The sequence below is a fragment of the Rhinopithecus roxellana genome, chromosome 3 (genome assembly GCF_007565055.1).
Source record: "Rhinopithecus roxellana isolate Shanxi Qingling chromosome 3, ASM756505v1, whole genome shotgun sequence".
In the NCBI taxonomy this organism is placed as follows: domain Eukaryota; kingdom Metazoa; phylum Chordata; class Mammalia; order Primates; family Cercopithecidae; genus Rhinopithecus; species Rhinopithecus roxellana.
The window spans coordinates 119,471,250-119,489,669 of NC_044551.1; the positions used below are offsets into that span (position 1 = coordinate 119,471,250).

An 18,420-nucleotide genomic window follows, 5' to 3' on the forward strand; every position below is an offset into this window, starting at 1 on the left:
TGCAGTGGCATGACCCTGGCTTACTTCAACCTCTGCCTCCCAAGCTCAAGTGATCCTCCCATTTCAGCTTCCTGATTACCTGGGACTACAGGCTTGCATGACCACACCTGGCTAATTTTTTGTATTTTGGGTAGAGATGGGGTTTTGCCACGTTGCCCAAGCTGGTCTCGAACTCCTGAGCTCAAGAGATCCCCCTGCCTCAGCCTCCCAAAGTGCTGAGATTACAGGTGTGAGTCACTGCTCCCGGCCCACGTTTATATTTTTGCTGTTCAAGAAGATAGTCAGGCTAAAACTGAAACCTCTACCTACACCGTATAGCTTGGCAGAGATCTCAGTGGCTCATCTTGAGTCAGATGCCCACTCGCCATTCAATAAACTATGATCTAGAAGACAGGGTCATATGGATGTTTCTATTATAGCCATACAGATGGAAGGAGAATAGAGGATAATTATCAGAGAAGGAAATAGCAACACAAATGTTATTCAAATATAATTACAGAACTTACAGGTGGTTCCGATGTGTCTTCAATTATTTTAGGAGAAATATCCTTTTGCAGCTATGCCTTAGGTCATGTACAAAAGAGGAAGATGGATCCCTGTGCTAAGCAAGAGCCTGGGTTCTAGGATGAGACTGCCTATGCTGGTATTTCCCGTCTACTACATCCTGACTATGTGACGTTGGGCACTTTCTTGACCTCCTTGTGATGCAGCTACCTTATTAGTAAAATTGGGAAGAAAATGATTCCTGCCTTGTAGATTGTTGTGAGGATTTAATTAGCAAATGGATAAGGTATGTGTAACAGTGTCCATATATTAGTAAATGCTCAAAAAAGTTAGCTATTGATATTGTTAATACCATCAAAGAAAAAGTGGTGAACACCAAGTATAAAATTCAGCAGTATAGCACTTATCATTCCTCTCTATTTACCCTCATTGTCCAATGTATTTGCTAGGTGCTAGTAGAGATTCCTAGTTTGAAATTAAATTTGTCACAGGATATCCTTATTGGAAATCCCAGATACGTGTTTGCCATTCTGATTATTAGTCATCTTTTTAAAACATTCCTCCAGGTTTGTGTGTGTATACTCACAAAAGACACAAAGAGTTAAGTCAAAATGTACGAAGATCAGGAAGGCGAGTCTATCAGTAGCAGCAAAATGAAGATGTGAACCATCAGAAGTTTGGGGATCAGACAGTGACCTTCTGCTTCAGGCTACAGTAAATCGGAAAGGCACAGAATTTTGAAGGAAGAAAAAAGATTCATCTTTATATACTTTTTCCCTAACTGCTACACAAAGCCCCAAAGCCTAGACATGTTAATAATTATATGACCAATAGTCCTAGCCAAAAAGAAAAAGAAAAACATTTAAATATTGAAAGATTAATTGTAGATAATTTAAGTCATATGAAATATAATGCAAATAGAAGCTTAACAACCACCAAATCAAGAACTTACTTTAGCAAAAATAAGAACTGTCTGTTTAAATTTTTAAAATTTTGTTATGTAATTATTTTGAAGATCAGATTGTATCAGATGAACCCAGTCTAAAACTACATGCAAAATATTATGAAAATGTATTAAAATAGCTTCTTCTGTTTTATTTACCACACCTACATTCTTTGTGCATATTCACATAGGAAGCAGCTAGAACTCAAGCAGGCAATTCCTTTATCTTATCAAAAATAGAAGCCAATAGTTGTAATGACTCACTTGTTTCCTTCTGCTTTCAATCCTTATCTTGGGACCACAGATTGCATTAGTTTGTAAGTAATTGTACATCTTTTGTGAAGCACTTTGAAATGGTCTGACCGTGTTTAGAATTCCCAAGCAAAGCTAAGTTTGTGACTGAGCCCTATCTCTTTAATGCCACACTTCATATGATTTTGAGATCCTGCACAAGTCACTGACAAAAAATCAGAGCCAAGCACTTATCTAAATTGAGATTTTCCTATAGTTCAATTGATTTGTCATGCTTTTCTTCACTTCTAAAATATACTATGAGCATGTCTTATTATAAATTCTCGGTAACGTGAGTTTCATGTGAGTCTGTAAACAGAGTGACAGTCCTGAGCCTTCACCTACATTCTCAATTTCAATAGAAGCAGATCCATCCTTGAAAATACAAAACATTTGTAAACTGATGGTTGCTTTTCAATTGAAGGTTATCACATATCATAGACACTACCCACTGATTTACCTCTGTTAAAGGTGAAAAATGGGAATTGGATCCAAATCATGGCAAGAGAGATTTGTGCTATAAAGATAAATTTAAGGAATAATTAAAAATACTAAAGATAATCAAAATCTACTAAAAGATCTCAATTTTGATTATATTTGAAAATAGGATAAACAGATGCATTTTGTATTCCAGTTTCTTCAGTCTCCTTTCTGATACAGAGTTGGATGAGTCCCCTACATATTGCATCTATTTAAAATTATAGAAGCACTTTTCTGTGAAAATAAAATACAGTATCTTTTCTTATTTTTATGTTTCTAACGAGCATTACTTTAAAAATTGTATTCACATTCAGACATAAGTAGTTCTTAGGGAAGATCAAAAAAAAAAAAAAAAAAACCACAAGCTTACATTTTCATTTTTGTCATGCAAGTTCTTAGATAGTCAACTAAATATATATTTAATCATATCAAGGCACCCAGTTGAGCTATCATTTCTAAAACATTTTCCAGGTCATATAAAGGACAAAGATATCTTCATTGCACACTGTAAATATTTTGTTTAAAACATCAGGTAAGATTGGATATAATTATAGTTTTCTTTATCAAATTTAGAAGGCTATGAACCACAACACACATTCATTCCACCAGTCATTTTAATCAAGTCTGAAAAGCATAGGGCAAACATCACTCCAATCAGTTGTCATCTAGACCCTGGGGACAAATATGCTTAAGCAATGCTGAATTCTCTTGGACGTGAGAAAAGAAACAATTGTGAGAAGAATCTGCACTTCCTTGTAGTAGCCCCTGCAAATTCTTGAATGTTGGCCATCTCTTTTCACTAGAAAAAAAAAAAAAAAATGAGGCAATTGATGAATTTCTGTTAATTCTACTACTCCTACAACAATAGCAAAAATGATGCTATTTTTTTGTATTATTACTTGAAAAAACTCCTCTAGAACAACCATATTTCTTTAAATATATCTGGGCAACTGAATCCCAGGTTTTTCTTCTAAGTTTTACAAACACACACTATCAAGATATGATAGCCATACCAGCACGTTTCCTGACTCTTTTCTATCTTGTCTCTAATTTTGATTATATTCTACTCATAGTGAACATTGACTCAGATGAAACATAACATCATTACTGAAGCATACTTTTAATATCTTACCATGATAGTCTTTATACATTAAATTTTTTTTTTCTGGTGAAGAGAGGAAGATGAACCAGGAAATAGGAGACCTAGATTCAATTTTCTGCCTGTGACCTTAATTTGTAGTGTGACTTTTGGGCACCCAGGGTTGCAATGTGCATGACTGTCTTATCAGTGCTATGAGGATAATTAAGCTAAAAGATCTCTGGGATGTTTTCCTCTAAATTACAATATGCTAAAGTTACAATTTAAACAAATGTTTTAAAATATTTGTTTATTTGGTATACTCAGGTAAATATCCCTTTTTTTGTTTTGTTTTGTTTTTGCTTTAAAAACTATAAACCCTAGAAATGGTAGCACTTATGGTATAATTTTAGTGGAACTTTGAAGAGGATCTTTACTGATGTTAAAAAAATTATAACCGTACATCTCTTCTGAAATAAGTTTTTGGATTCAGCATGATTATTTTATACTTGATGAGAATTCAAATATAGAACCAGCAATTACAACTCAGAGTTATACATGGCATAAGTTAAATAATGAACAAGTCTGCAAATGTATTACTAAAATAATATTTTTGTGGATTTTCTTTGTTTGTTTTATAAACCCTACTAGTATGCCCTCTGAATTTACCAATGCTTAAACTTTTGGAGAATAAATTTGGCATTTTAAGAAACTTTATTCAGTTTATTAGAAACTGTAGAAGTAAAAACACTCTAAAGTTGAGTTAGATCTCATTGTAATGCAAAGTTTTGACGTTAGCCATTTCTGTAACCTGCAGTGTTAGTTTTCTGGTTCAGTAACCATTAACTTGCCATCTTAAAACTTATTCCTCTTTTTATTCCTATTAAGTCCCCCGCTCCCCTACCTCTACCCAACCACTCACTCTGCCTCTCTGTACCATTGATTTATGATGCAGCTCACTCTGACCTTTCTCCACCAGCTGCTGACCAGGCACTGAGACATCTCAAGGGAATACAAAATACTGGGGGCCCGTGGAATCAGTGCAGTTTGTCTATCTATCATCTACCAAATTTCTCTCATCATTGGCTTTAGCTACAGAGCATTCTTTCATTGTCAGGTACATGTTGATGTTGATGTTGTATAATAAATACAGTTAACATCATTTTATATCGACACCAAGTTTCTATTTCTTACAGATTTTACCCAAATCATCATCAGTTTATGTATTCTTTCTTGACCCTCAAACAGTTACCTGGAAACTAATCTAAATCAGAATCATGCATCAGAAACCTTATAATTTATTAACTTTGCCTCAGGGTTTTTATTACCACTTTCCTTAATTCTCAGCTGATTTATATTGGTTTTACAATTCTGCAGAGAAAATGCCAGATTATTTGGAAGATAATAGCACAGTTTCATCAGCTGCGGCATGAATACAGATAAGGAAAGAAAGAACTATAACTTACGGAGCACCTGATTTATAAGCAAAAGACAAGCACTTCAGACTGATTAGACAACTGTCTTCACTTCTCTGAGGAAAATCTTTGGAATATAGTATCATAGTCTCCTAACTTTAGCATACTGATGTGGACATCAGAACAGGTAACTTTTAGATAAACAAAGGGTATGAAGGGCTAAAAATCAAGGGCATTCTGAATCATACTTCGCTTGAAATTATAAGTTGAGCCATTATGAATACTCTAAGATAAACTAAAAATCTTTGTTGAGAAATGTAGACAAGAAAGGAAAGTTAGGTAATCAGAAAACCCAAATATGTAGACAGAACGTTGTTCAAAAGCATACCTGAACTAACACTGATGGAGCTGTCTTTATTTCTTTAATTCCCAGATGTACTTACAAGCTATATACTTTCAATTGGTATCATACTTTATGTGTGACATTCATAGTTAGAAACATTGTCATGATGTAATCACTTGCTCTTGGAAAAGAAGCTAGAGAGAAATAAAGTTTTGGGAACTTTATTTCCTTTTTAACTTTTATTTTAGGTTTGGGAGTACATGTAAAGGTTTGCTGCATAGGTAAACGCGTGTCACGGGGGTTTGTTGTACGTATTATTTCATCACCCAGGTATTAAGCTCAGTACCTAATAGTTATCTTTTCTGCTTCTCTCTCTCCTTCCATCTTCCCCCCTCAAGTAGACCCCAGTATCTGTTGTTTCCTTCATTGTGTTCATAAGTTCTTATCATTTCTGTTCCACTTACACATGAGAACATGTGGTATTTGGTTTTCTGTTCCTGCATTAGTTTGCTAAGGATGATAGCCTCCAGCTCTACCCATGATCCCACAAAAGACATGATCTTGTTCTTTTTTATGGCTGCATAGTATTCCATAGTATATATATACCACGTTTTCTTTTTCCAGTCTGTCACTGATAGGCATTTAGGTTGATTCCACATCTTTGCTATTGTGAATAGTGCTGCAATGAACATTCGTGTACATGTGTACTTATGGTAGAATGATTTATATTCCTCTGGGTATATACCCAGTGATGAGATTGCTGGGCCAAATGGTAGTTCTGCTTTTAGCTCTTTGAGGAATCACCATGCTGCTTTCTACAATGGTTGAACTAATGTACATTCCAACCAACAGTGTATAAGTGTTCCCTTTTCTCCATAATCTTGTCAGCGTCTGTTTTTGTTTTTTGGTTTTTGGTTTTTGGTTTTTTTTTTTTTTTTTTTTGATGTTTTAGTAATAGCCATTTTGACTGGTGTGAGATGGTATCTCATTGTCGTTTTGATTTGCATTTCTCTAATGATCAGTGATGTTGAGATGTTGAGCTTTTTTTTTGTATGCTTGGTGGCCACATGTTTGTCTTCTTTTGAGAAGTGTCTCTTTATGTCCTTTGCCCACTTTTTAATATGGTTGTTTGTTTTTCTCTTATAAATTTGTTTAAGTTCCTTATAGATGCTAGATATTAGACCTTTGTCAGGTGCATAGTTTGCAAATGTTTTCTCCCATTCTGTAGGTTATCTGTTTACTCTGTAGATAGCTTCTTTTACTGTGTGGAAGCTTTTAAGTTTAATTAGATCCTGCTTGTCAATTTTTCCTTTTGTTGTGATTGCTTTTGGTATCTGTGCCATGAAATTTTTGCTCGTTCCTATGTCCAGGATGGTATTGCCTAAGTTGTCTTCCAGGGTTTTTATAGTTTGGGGTTTTATGTTTAAGTCTTTAATCCATCTTGAGTTAATTTTGTATATGGTCTAAGGAAAGGGTCCAGCTCCAATCTTCTGCATATGGCTAGTCAGTTTTCCCAGAACTGTTTGTTGAATAGGGCGTCTTTTCCCCATTACTTATTTTTGTCAGCTTTCTGAAGATCAGATGGTCATAGATGTGCTGCCTTAGTTCTGGGCTCTCTATTCTGTTCCATTTGTCTGTGTGCCTGTTTTTGTACCAGTACCATGCTGTTTTTGTCACTGTAGCCTTGCAGTATTGTTTGAAGTTGGGTAACATGATCACTCCAGCTTTGTTCTTTTTGCTTAGTATTACTTTGGTTATTCAGTCTATTCTTTGGTTCCATATGAATTTTAAAATAGTTTCTTCTAGTTCTGTGAAGAATGTCATTGGTAGTTTGATAGGAGTAGCATTGAGTCTGTAAATGCTTTGGGCAGTATAGCCATTATGATTATATTGATTCTTCCTATCCATGAGCATGGGATGTTTTTCCATTTGTTTGTGTCTTCTGTGATTTATTTGAGCAGTATTTTGTAATTCTTATTGTACAGATCTTTCACCTCTACGGTTAGCTATATTCCTGGGTATTTTATTCTTTTTTCTGTGGCAATCGTGAATGGGATTGCCTTTCTGATTTGGCTCTTCGCTCTTGGTTTGGCTGTTGTTGGTGTATAAGAACACTAGTAATTGGGACCTCTTTTTAAAAACTATGCTGAAACCATTTATAAAGAGAAAAAATCAAAATATTGAAAAACACATAATGTTAACCAGCTAATTTCTAGACTTGCTTTTAAATTACATGATCACTATTTTTAGCAAATGTACCACATTTAATTTTAAGTCTGATAGATTTTTGTCACCATACTGCTGTATTCTGCTAGTGAATGCAAATTATTTAATAGCCTGCCATTAAATTCTTTAATGAATTCATCATCTAAGATTAAGGTGCTAAATGTTCACTCTATTGCTTGGTGGGTTTTCTCTAATTTAAACAGAAAGATTTTACAAACAACAGACAAGTTCCTTCTAGCTTTGTAAATGAGTCAATACATCAATACAAAAATTCCTTGCTTCTGTTGAATTATTCATACTACTGTCATCAGATTAACAATTCTGCCTTAATTTGGTAGCTCAGCTCATTTTTTTGTCACACAAAGAATTTGAAAAAGGCCTTTATGTAGTAAATGAGTGATGTTGAATTGGTTTATCTTTAAGGTCCTTTTAAGGTTTCTACAATAAAACATTAATATTTTCTTTTTCTTTTTTTTTTTTTTTTTTTGAGACAGAGCCTCACTCTGTCACCCAGGCTAGAGTGATCATACATAGCTCACTGCAGCCTCAAATCCTGGGCTCAAATGATCCTTTCACCTTAGCTCCTGAGTAGTTAGGACTACAGACCCATCCAAACAACTGTGAGGTAGTATCTCTTTGTGGTTTTGATTTGTATTTCCCTGATGATTAGTGATGTTGAGCACCTTTTCATACACCTGTTGGACAGTTTTAGTCTTTGGAGAAATGTTTATTCAGGTCCTTTGCCCATTTTTAAATTGGGTTATTCAGATATTTTTGGCTATTGAGTGTGTGAATTTCATGTATATTTTGGATATTAACCATGTACCAGACATATAGTTCACAGATATTTTCTCCCACTGTGTAGGTTACCTTTTCATCTTGCTGATTGTTTAATTTGATGTAGTTTGTCTTGTTTATTTTTGGTTTTGTAGCCTGAGCTTTTCCTATCCAAAAAATCATTTCCAAGGCCACTATCAAGGAACTTTTTCCCTATTTTATTCTAGAAGTTTCATGGTTTCAGGTCTGTGCTTAGGCCTTTAATCCATTTTGAGTTGATTTTTGTGTGTAAGATAAGGGTCCAGCTTCATTCTTTTGCATGTGGAGTAGCCACCATCTTGACAATCCTTAGAAACTCTCTGTAAATTTCAGGGGTGAAGATGAGGGGGTAGGATGGGAGTTAGGATGCAAATTCACAGGCAGGTATCCAGAGAAAATCCTTTTATATCCTTGTAGAGATCCCAACACTGAGACCTTTCCTGGGAAAATTCCCACTCTAAAATTGTATGTGTTTTCATTAAAAACAGTCAAATCTTATGTATTGGTTTTTATTGCTGCTTTAACAAATTACCACAAACAGTGGCTCAAAACAGCACAAATTTATTATAATTGGTTCTACAGGCCAGAAGCCAGAACCTAGTTCTCACTGAGCTAAAAATCAAGGTGTTGGCAGCACTGAGTTCTTTTCTAGGAACTTTCTAGTTCCTTTCTAGGGGAGAATCCATTTTTTTTCCCCCAGTTTCTAGAAGTTTATATTCCTTGGTTCATTTATTAATCCATTTTCATACTGCTATGAAGTACTGCCTGAGACTGGGTAACTTATAAAGGAAAGAGATTTAATTGACTCACAGTTCAGCATGACTGGGGAAGCCTCAGGAAACTTGCAATCATTGTGGAAAGCAAAGGGGAAACAAGGTACCTTCTTCAAAAGGCAGCAGGAAGGAGAAGTGCCAGGTGAAGGAGGAAGAGCCCCTTATAAAACTATCAGATTTTGTGCAAACTCACTCACTATCATGAGAACAGCATGGCGGAAGCCACCCCCATGATTCAGTTACTGCCACCTGATCTGGCCCTTCACATGTGGGGATTATGGGGATTACAATTCAAGATGAGATGTGGGTGGGAACGCAAAGCCTAACCATATTAGTACATGGCCCCTTCCTCCATCTTCAAAGCCAGTAACAGTGGGTCTAGTCCTTCTCATGCTGCTATCGCTCTGGTTCTATACAGCCAGCAAAGGTTCTCCACTTTTTTTTTTTTTTTTTTTTTTTTTTTGAGACGGAGTCTCACTCTGTCGCCCAGGCTGGAGTGCAGTGGCCGGATCTCAGCTTACTGCAAGCTCCGCCTCCCTGGTTTACGCCATTCTCCTGCCTCAGCCTCCTGAGTAGCTGGGACTACAGGCGCCCGCCACCTCGCCCGGCTAGTTTTTTTTTTTTTTTTAGTAGAGACGAGGTTTCACTGTGTTAGCCAGGATGGTCTCGATCTCCTGACCTCGTGAAGGTTCTCCACTTTTGAAGACTCAGGTGATTAGACTGAACCCACCTGGATAATCCAGGATAATTTCCCTGTCTCAAGATTCTTAAATTTATTCACATATTTTTATTTATTTATTTAAATTTTATTTATACAGAGAGACAGGGTCTTCCTTTGTTGTCCAGACAAGTCTTGAACTCGTGGGCTCATGCAATCCTCCCACTTTGGCCTCCCAAAATTCTGGGATTACAGATGTGAGCCACTGTGTCTGGCCTTATTCACATCTTGAAAATTCCTTTTGCCATATAAGGTAACATATTCACATATTCACAGGTTCCAAAATTAGGCCAGGGACAATTTTGGGGAGGTAATTATTCTACCCAGTACACCTTGGGAGGCATTTATTTGCTAACCTTTTTTCTTTCTTTCCTCTCCCTGTCTGTACTGATACCACGGATATTCTATCTTCGCTTCACTTCCTTCTCCAGGAATTTCATTTATTCTCATACATTTGACATTTAAAGAGGATGACTTTTTACTACCAACATATGACAAATTGAGCACTTTTTGTTAAAATTTCAGTTAACAATGTGAAGTCAGTAATCTGTTACTTATTTTCATTTATATGACATGTATGTTAGTTATTAAACAGGCAAAGGTTTAGCTAATTTAGTAGGTTGTAACAACTATGTATAAACTGTGCTTATTTCCTTATTAGCTAAAAATGTTGACATAAATAAATGAAACTTTTAAATCTAGACTGCCTTCTGACTGGGAGAAGGACTGATTTTCTGTTAGAGTCAAGCTGGTTTTCAAAGTTGCTACTCACTTGACTATCCCTATGTAAAAATTGTACTAAAATTTAAAATTTTAAAATTTTAAAAATATTACAGGGATGGGAGCATGGGATAGGTAATGGAAGGAGATGAGAGTCTTGGGTAAAGTTATTACCCTTATGAGTTGTATTTGTCATACAGCCTCTGGTTCATGACTTTTTTATTTCAAGTCACTAAACTCTACTCACTTTAAAGCTAATGTTGCCAGATAAAATTCAGCACATTCAGTTAAATTTGAATTTCAAATAAATAATAAATAACTTTTTAGTATAAGGATGTCCCATGCATTATTGCAATATTTGGTTAAATACTTCTACCAAAATTGCTACTTACCTGAAATTCAAATCTATCTGAGTATTTTGAATATTTATTTGATAAATATGGCAATCCTATTTGTAACTAAAATTTTCGTATCTCTAGCAAAGATCAAGTTAAATTTGTCGTCAATTGTTCTGCTAAATTTCTAAGCACTTGAATTAGGGGTGGGATGATGAAGCCATTCACCATTTAGGGAAACAAGCTGAGTGCCAGCATTTCTTCCTCTTCTTTCTTTTAAGGAAATTTATGAGCAATAAGTTTTCTGGCTTCTTACATTTCACTTTTTCTATTTGAATCACAGGCTGTCCAATTCAGAAACATTTGCAAGAATATAGAAGACAATGTACACCAACCTTGGAGTATGATTTTAAATAAAGATGAGATTAGCTTAATGTAGTACAAGAACATATTTTTATCAACTTTTCAAAACTTTATTTTCAAAACACTATTTTTAAAGTTGCCACAGATCAAATTCCATTATCACTACCAGCTCTAAAGAAACTGTATTACTTCAGTTCTCGTCACCAGTTGAAATTTTTGATATATCAGATGTGGCTTAAAATGGAGAGGTGGCTGGCTTGTTGCTCATACATCCTTGGACTGTCCAAAATGTTAGTTGATTAGGGATTTTTTGGCATGGGGTTCTCTTAGTAGATAACTGGAGCTCTTGGATCAAATTTCTTTCTTCATTTTACCTTTGCCATCAACCCTAATGCCTTTTACATCTACATTAGTACATTTTAGGCTTCTCCACTTTGAGAACTTTCACTCTCTAATTTTGCACAGGTTCACTTTCCCAACATATTTTCCATATATGGGTGTGGCATTAACCCTGGATTTTATCATTGTAAATTTCCCAGAGTAAATGGAGCCATTTTTCCTTTAGGACCACATTCTTATAGCTTCTGTCTTCTCTACTTCTCTATCAGGTCACTAGTCTTACTTCACCCAGTGAGTCTTCCTTGACCACCTTGCATTTATTCCCTGCTTGACTTCCATTCTAACCATTCCACACTACAGATCACCTTCCATCATGAAAGTAATGACCTGGGCATCAGTTTCGTGACCTCACCAACTTTCTTCTTTGGCACCTGATCCTTGACAAAAAGAACTCTGTTAAAAGATAGAAGACGCTGTGGGCCAGATCCACTGCAAAGTCAAGTGTGTCATTAAAAGGATTATGAGTATGTCTAGAGTCAGACCAAAGTATGAGAGGCATACAAAATCCAATCAGGACTAAAAGAATGCAGAAATTTTGCAGAGTCCTATCAGACAGTAAGGAGATTAATGAAATCAAGTCACAGCATGAAGGAAGTTAATTGCAGTCATGGTAAGGATGCACAATTCTAGCTATCCCAGTTAGGTGATTAAAATTGGTTTGTGAGCTGCATAGACTTGCTGACACAGTTTGTATAAAATAGGTGCAATCTATTTTGTGATTCTGGAAAAATCATGGAAGTATAGATTTCAAGTTCCACTCTCTGGTCTTAAATTTCTGAACAATAAATAACTATCAAGATTTTGGAACTTTGATTTAACAACTTCATTCTATTAATAGTTGAGATGGTAAATTTCCTTCACTAAGTAAATCTCTTGAAACTCAGGAAAGTTTAGAATTAAAATGGATGCAATGAAGTAAAATGAAACCCATGATATTTAGGCTTTTATATAAAAACATTTTACACAATCATTAGGGAAATATGTGTGTTATTTAATCTAAGAGATTACGCATGTCACTTTCATTTGAAATATGATTTGGTTTAGATATGTGACTTAAGTGAAAAAGTATAATAGAATTTGAATAATTTGTTAAAATCAGTTTCAGAATATGAACAATCGTGATTCATATTTTTATAGATACAATTAATTAGCTCTATAGAAGTGATATAGGAGCTGTGGAAGGCCTTACTTTTTAGGGTGTAAGTGTGCCTGTGCAGACACTTGAAATGCTTGCAAAAAATCAAATCTATTAAATTTGTAATTTAAAATGTGGCAAAGTGTAATTAAGTATTTAAACATAATTACTTACATGATTGTAATCTGTTCAACATGAATCACTTGAATTCATGTTCAGTGAAAAAGAACAATAAAAGAACATCTGAAAGTGATTATTCTTATTTTATACAAAAATATTAGATTTTTTAAGTGAAAGATTTGGATGTTGACCTCAAAGGTTTAAGAAAATCTTACCTTTAAAAGTATCTGAATATTAATTTGAAATCTAAATAACTATAAATAGCCCTTTCTGAACACAAACTGAAACACTCAACCTAACCCTTAACAATTGCTCTTCCCTACTTTTTTTCCACTGTCAGAATATGCTAAACACTTTTTTGTTTTACTCCAAATACTTTTTTGTCCAAGCCCAGTTGAGGCTGTGCCTCAGATATTAGAATATATTTCCTAAAATGCAGCTCTCAATGATTGCTTCCTGTTTTGACATTTCAGTACCCTTTTTCTCTTCTTTTATTCAGTTTAGCCTTGATTTAATAATTTTTCAGTCAGAACAACTCAACTGTTAATCCACCTAAAGGAATATATTTGCATCCTTATGTGTTGTTGTTTGGTACTGGGTAGACCAGTTGTTTACATCAAATCCTTTACTGAATGATTAAGGTATTTCAACAATTCATCAAATTTTTGCTTTTTACACTTTCTTGAGGTACAATTTGCATGCCATAGTTTTTCCCATTGAAAGTGCACAATGCAATAATTTTTAGTAAATTTAGTAACTTATTAAATTACCAGTTGGGTGCAGCAATTCAACAATACTCTCAGTGACCATTGCTCTTTGTATCTTTCCCTTCTGCCACCCTCAGTGATTTGATTTTCTTTCTAAGGTTTGTCTAAAACAAGTTTGCAGTATACCTATGATAGCTCCAGGAACTGCATCTTCAAAGTAATGCATTCACAGCCAGAAGATATAGCCCTTCTCACTGTTTCTCTTTTTATTAAGGATCAAAATTCCTTCCAGAAATCCCCATAGAAATTTCCCTTACATTGTTTGATTGATACTAGGTCACATGCTTATTCCTGATTTGGTAACCCAATGGGTTACCATATTCACTTAGACCAATTATACTCTATACCCAGCCTTCCTCACCTAGCACTGGGTGAGAAATAAAAGGTATATTATTTTAAATCTCACTATTATCATGATTCCTTTGACAATCTTTAGAATTCATGTTGGCACTGTCAGTTTATCTTTCTAATCCTCAGTTTCCTGCTCGATAAAACAAAGGGACTGGATTTAGACGAGGGTCAGGAAAATCTCTGAAGATTCCTTCCAGTGCAGACGACTTGCTGATCCCTTAGAGTTTTTCACAGTTTCCCTTATCCATTCCAATGGGGCTTGGAGGGAGCCTAGCTCCATTCTGATTTGATTCCAGGAACTACAATCAAAGTGTAGAGGTGAGGAAGAAATTTTTCTTTTCATTTATCTTTAGCCAAATGTACTTTTTTCTCCATCTGACTTTGCTTGGGGCCATAGGCTTGTATTATCTTGTATTATAATGTACTTCTATTTAGATAGCACTGAAAAAATTGAAATCAGGGTGTTCAGTGTTAAAACCCCTGGTTTAAAGTATGTCTTTGTGGTTTGGCTTATCTGTTATTTTAATTAATTTCTTTTTCTTTTTCTTGCAGTCATAGCAATTGTCTGCTATTTTAAAACACCATGATGCTTAAATATTCCAGCTGCTACATAGGACAGGTGTCTGACGATCCTCAGCACAGTAGTCGAAAAATAGAACTTGAGCCTGGAATACATTCTCTGGCATAGCCATAGTCAATCACCAGTATAATTAATGTAAATAGACACTGGATAGCTTTTTTTTGAATTCCAATGCAGCACAAAGAGACTTTCATTGTTTCCAAAAAGAAAATGTTTGAGATTAAAATCTAGAGTTTTATGACTTAGAGGAAATGTTATAGCTTACTCCAAAAAGGGTAAGGCACAAAATATTCTGTGCCAAAGGATGCATATTTGGCATTTTTCCTATGAATCCCTTAGTGTAAGTGGCATGATGAAATTTTCTTGGTTTCAACACAGATAATGTGTTGAGGTAGTGCTGAGGCTGAGAGGTGGGTGGGATGGGTCTTGGAGAAGGAAAAGATTTGTTTTGCAAGGTTTATGGAGAGCTGATGCAGTAGTGAGGCTAAGACGAGGGGCGTTTACTTGCTACTTACATTGAGTTCACTAACATCTGCAGCACTTTACTTGCATTATCCACACCATTACCACGGGAAACCTATAAAGTAAGTATTCCTCTCCTCATTTTACAAATAGGGAAACAGAAGATTTAGAAAATTTTCCAAGCTCACAGAATTATTAAATGGCAGAACTAGGACTCAAACCCAGGTTTGATTAATTTTAGAGACATGCTTTTAACCACTTGGACGCTGACAACCATGGAATTGTTGGTATGAAAAAATCGTATTCTTGAGGTATATTATCTATGGTCTTAATATCAGAGAAGTGCAGTTGAGTCGCTATTAAAGAATGTGGTAAAATTTTAAAATAGATACCATACAAAGGTATAAAAATAATTATAAATATTCTGTTTGGGGTAAAAGGTATCAAAATAGCCATGCTCAGTGGAGGGGTAAGGAACTCTTAGCAGAGATTGATTAATTGGGAGATAGTTGATTAATGGGGAGTTAATTGATTAATTGGGATTGATTAATTTGGGAGTAGGTGGGAAGATCAGGAAGTTGTATAAAATAAGGGAGAGATAACCTAGTACCTGGAAAAAAAAGAAATGGAAATCGGTAGAAGCTAAGAGTTCAATGGGAAAAAAAAGGAATAAAAGAGATTGGAAAGGAACAATGAATATAGCATGGAAGATCCAAGATGACGGGAGTTCAGGGGCTAATTACAGCAGTGGAAAAAAGTAATGTGTAAGCTGGAAGCCAGAGATAAGAGCCAGGTAAATGAAGAAGTTGGGCCCAAACAGGAAAGAATTAGAAAGACTAGAAGGAGCAGGAGCCATGTGGAAAAATATCATGTAGTACTTTTAAGCTTGACCTGTCATCTATAGCAAACCCAGCAGGCTTAAGTACCAAATTGACCTGACTGAACTATGTTGAAATGTACTATGGTTTTATATCCATATGCACTTGGTCTGTGGAGTTGTGGGAAAAGCATCAGTGAGTAGGAAGCCTAAGGATTTGGGTCAAGTGTTAAATATGCTATTTACTGTCTAGCTGTGTGACCTTATATAAGTCACTTGCAGTCTCCGAGCCTTCATGTATTCATCCATAAGATGACTTGTTGTTTATATTAAATGGGATGTGGTATGTTAAAGAGCTGAATGCATAGTGATACAGAAGTACTTTCTGTAATACTATTTTTTAAATATTTTAAATGAAAAATTAATGAACTTATAAATTAAAAGATTCAAAAGGGACAAAAAGGTATACAGTGAAAAGCAATTCTCCTTCCCACCAGTAGCTCTGTCCTACTCCTTAGGACATTCGCCATAAACAGATATCCTGAATTCTTCTAGAAATATTATATATAAAATCTCCTTATTTTTCTTTTTTACCATTTTAAAGGGGATAAACTAAACTTTGCTTTTTTTCATATAATAATATATTCTGGAGATCATTTTCTAAAAGCACATGTAAATATACCTCATTATTATAAAGGTTTGAAAATGTCAATTTATTTGACCTGTCCCCTCTCGATAGATAATTAGATTGTATTCATCTCTTTGGTTATTACCAACAGATATTAAGAACTTACCATGTACATATAGCCTATTTTTTAGCATTGTTAGACAAAGTAGGCATATTCCTTCCCATCCAGGAACTCATAACCTGGTAATTGTAGTTGGCTGATAGCTCTTTGCCTATACACAGGACCTAACACAACCTCTTGAATAAACATTCCCCTTACTCAGAAATGCCTTTTCCTATTTCCATATTGCAACTTTGCTTACAAATTTCCAATCTGTCTTTCTATTTACAGAAGATATGCAGAATTCCTTTTGTGTGATCTCTTTATATCTCTTGATTTTCTTTTGTGTTTGCTACCAAAGGGTCTGCACATAGTGAGAAGATTGTGCATGATCTGTGAGCTCTACCACACCTAGAATTAGGGATCACCAATATGAGAAAAAAAATTGGAGGTACAAATAATATTATCATATATAACTGGCATATAAATTACAGATGTGTCTATGACTAAAAATCTTGTGGATATAAACCAAATGCAGATAAATATAATAAAATATATAAAATATAATCAAATAATGATAATGCTATTCAAATGCTTCAAATTTGCACAGTGATTTATTTCTTAAAATATGTTAACACGTGAGCCCATACACTCAGATCACTGGAAAAATAAACAGATTCTTGCAAGTGCTTTGGAAATGAAACTTTTTTATCATTTTAATTTTGAAGAAATAAAGTTAAAATAAACTTTAGAATTTTAGAGTCATAGAAATTTAGTGGTAGGAGGAAATTGACAGTTTAATCTAGTGGTTCTTAAAAAGTTTTATGGGTCTTAGATCCCTTTGAGAATCTAATAAAAGCTATGTTCTCTTTCCCAGAAAAATAAAATTCATGATATACTTTTGAAGAGTCCATAGATGCCCTGAAGCAAAAATAGAGCAGTATTTTGTTTTGTTTTCAAATAGCTTTATTAGGATGTAATTTACATGCCATAAAATTCATCCATTTTAAATGCACGATTTAATGAATTTTAGTATATTTACAGAGGTGTCCAACCACCACCACAATCTAATTTTATAACATTTCCATCACCCAAAAAAAAATTTAAGTCCATTTGCAGTCACTCCCCATTCCTACTTCTAGCCTTACACAACCACTAATCTATTTTCTGTCTCTCTATATTTGTAGCTCAGAGTTTTAAAAACGTTTTACTTCTATTAACAATAAGAAATATGTTTAACACCCAACTCACAGATAGAACAAGTTTGTAGACAAATACTCTTGTTCTGTGCAATGTATTCTCACATATTCCAATCCATTACAAAAATTGATTTTATGACCAACCAAATGGTTACAAACCCAGTTTGACCAACCCTGTCCTAGAGAGTCTCCCCTAACTGAAAACCCAGCCCAATCTAACCCTGAAGCAGATGGCTCCTTTGTTTAACAGATGAAGAAACAGGTCCAGCAATGTGACTTGCTCAAGACAAAAGCCAGGTCATAGCAGAGCGATAATGCTATTCAAATTCTTCAAATTTGCACAGTGGATTAGAATTCAGTTCTCTTTTGTCCTAGAGCACTTCATTATTTGTTCTACTCTTGATTTCCATGACCTAAAAACAAGCGCAAAAGGGGTTTATAAGAAGCCACAACAAATTGATATGTGATCAGGAGAAAAAATATTTAGTGTGTTATGGTTTGAGGCAGGAGAGGAGAAACTTGATTCTTCCTGGGGAAGTGGGGTACATGGATGGTGAAGCAGTATGGGGCTGCTCTGGACCACAGGAGGAAGGCACACCTGCTGCCAGGTGACCAAAAAGCATGCCCTGGAGGCCACAGCTTGAGGCTAATTGCCCTCCATCATGTTCAGGTTATTAGAGTTGAAGCCAAACATCCTTTTCCACTGAGATCTGTCTTGTGGCTCTGTTGCTCAGGAGGTTCTGGCATGTTTATAATCTTCCGCAGTGACTCTGCAGTCCCAAAAGAAGTTCTTTCATTTGCTTTCTGTGGTGCCTGCAGGCTGTCAGCCCATCTGCATTCAGAGCATATGCCTACAG

At 35.2% G+C, this 18,420-nt stretch overlaps 1 protein-coding gene across 10 annotated transcripts in view; it reads left to right on the top strand.

The window, feature by feature from the left end:
- The window catches only part of LOC104659747, a 147,447-nt gene that overhangs the window by 43,961 nt on the left and 85,066 nt on the right, over positions 1 to 18,420 (top strand). For 2 of the 10 annotated variants that reach the window (XR_004056273.1, XR_747627.2), the window contains one exon: positions 14,330 to 17,067. The exons of 7 other annotated variants lie outside the window; for them this stretch is intronic. The gene's annotated coding sequence lies outside the window, so the exon portion shown is untranslated. Of the gene's footprint in view, positions 1 to 4,673; positions 4,897 to 14,329; positions 17,068 to 18,420 lie in introns of those variants that run through there. One more of the 10 variants, XR_004056267.1, reaches the window with a different exon arrangement.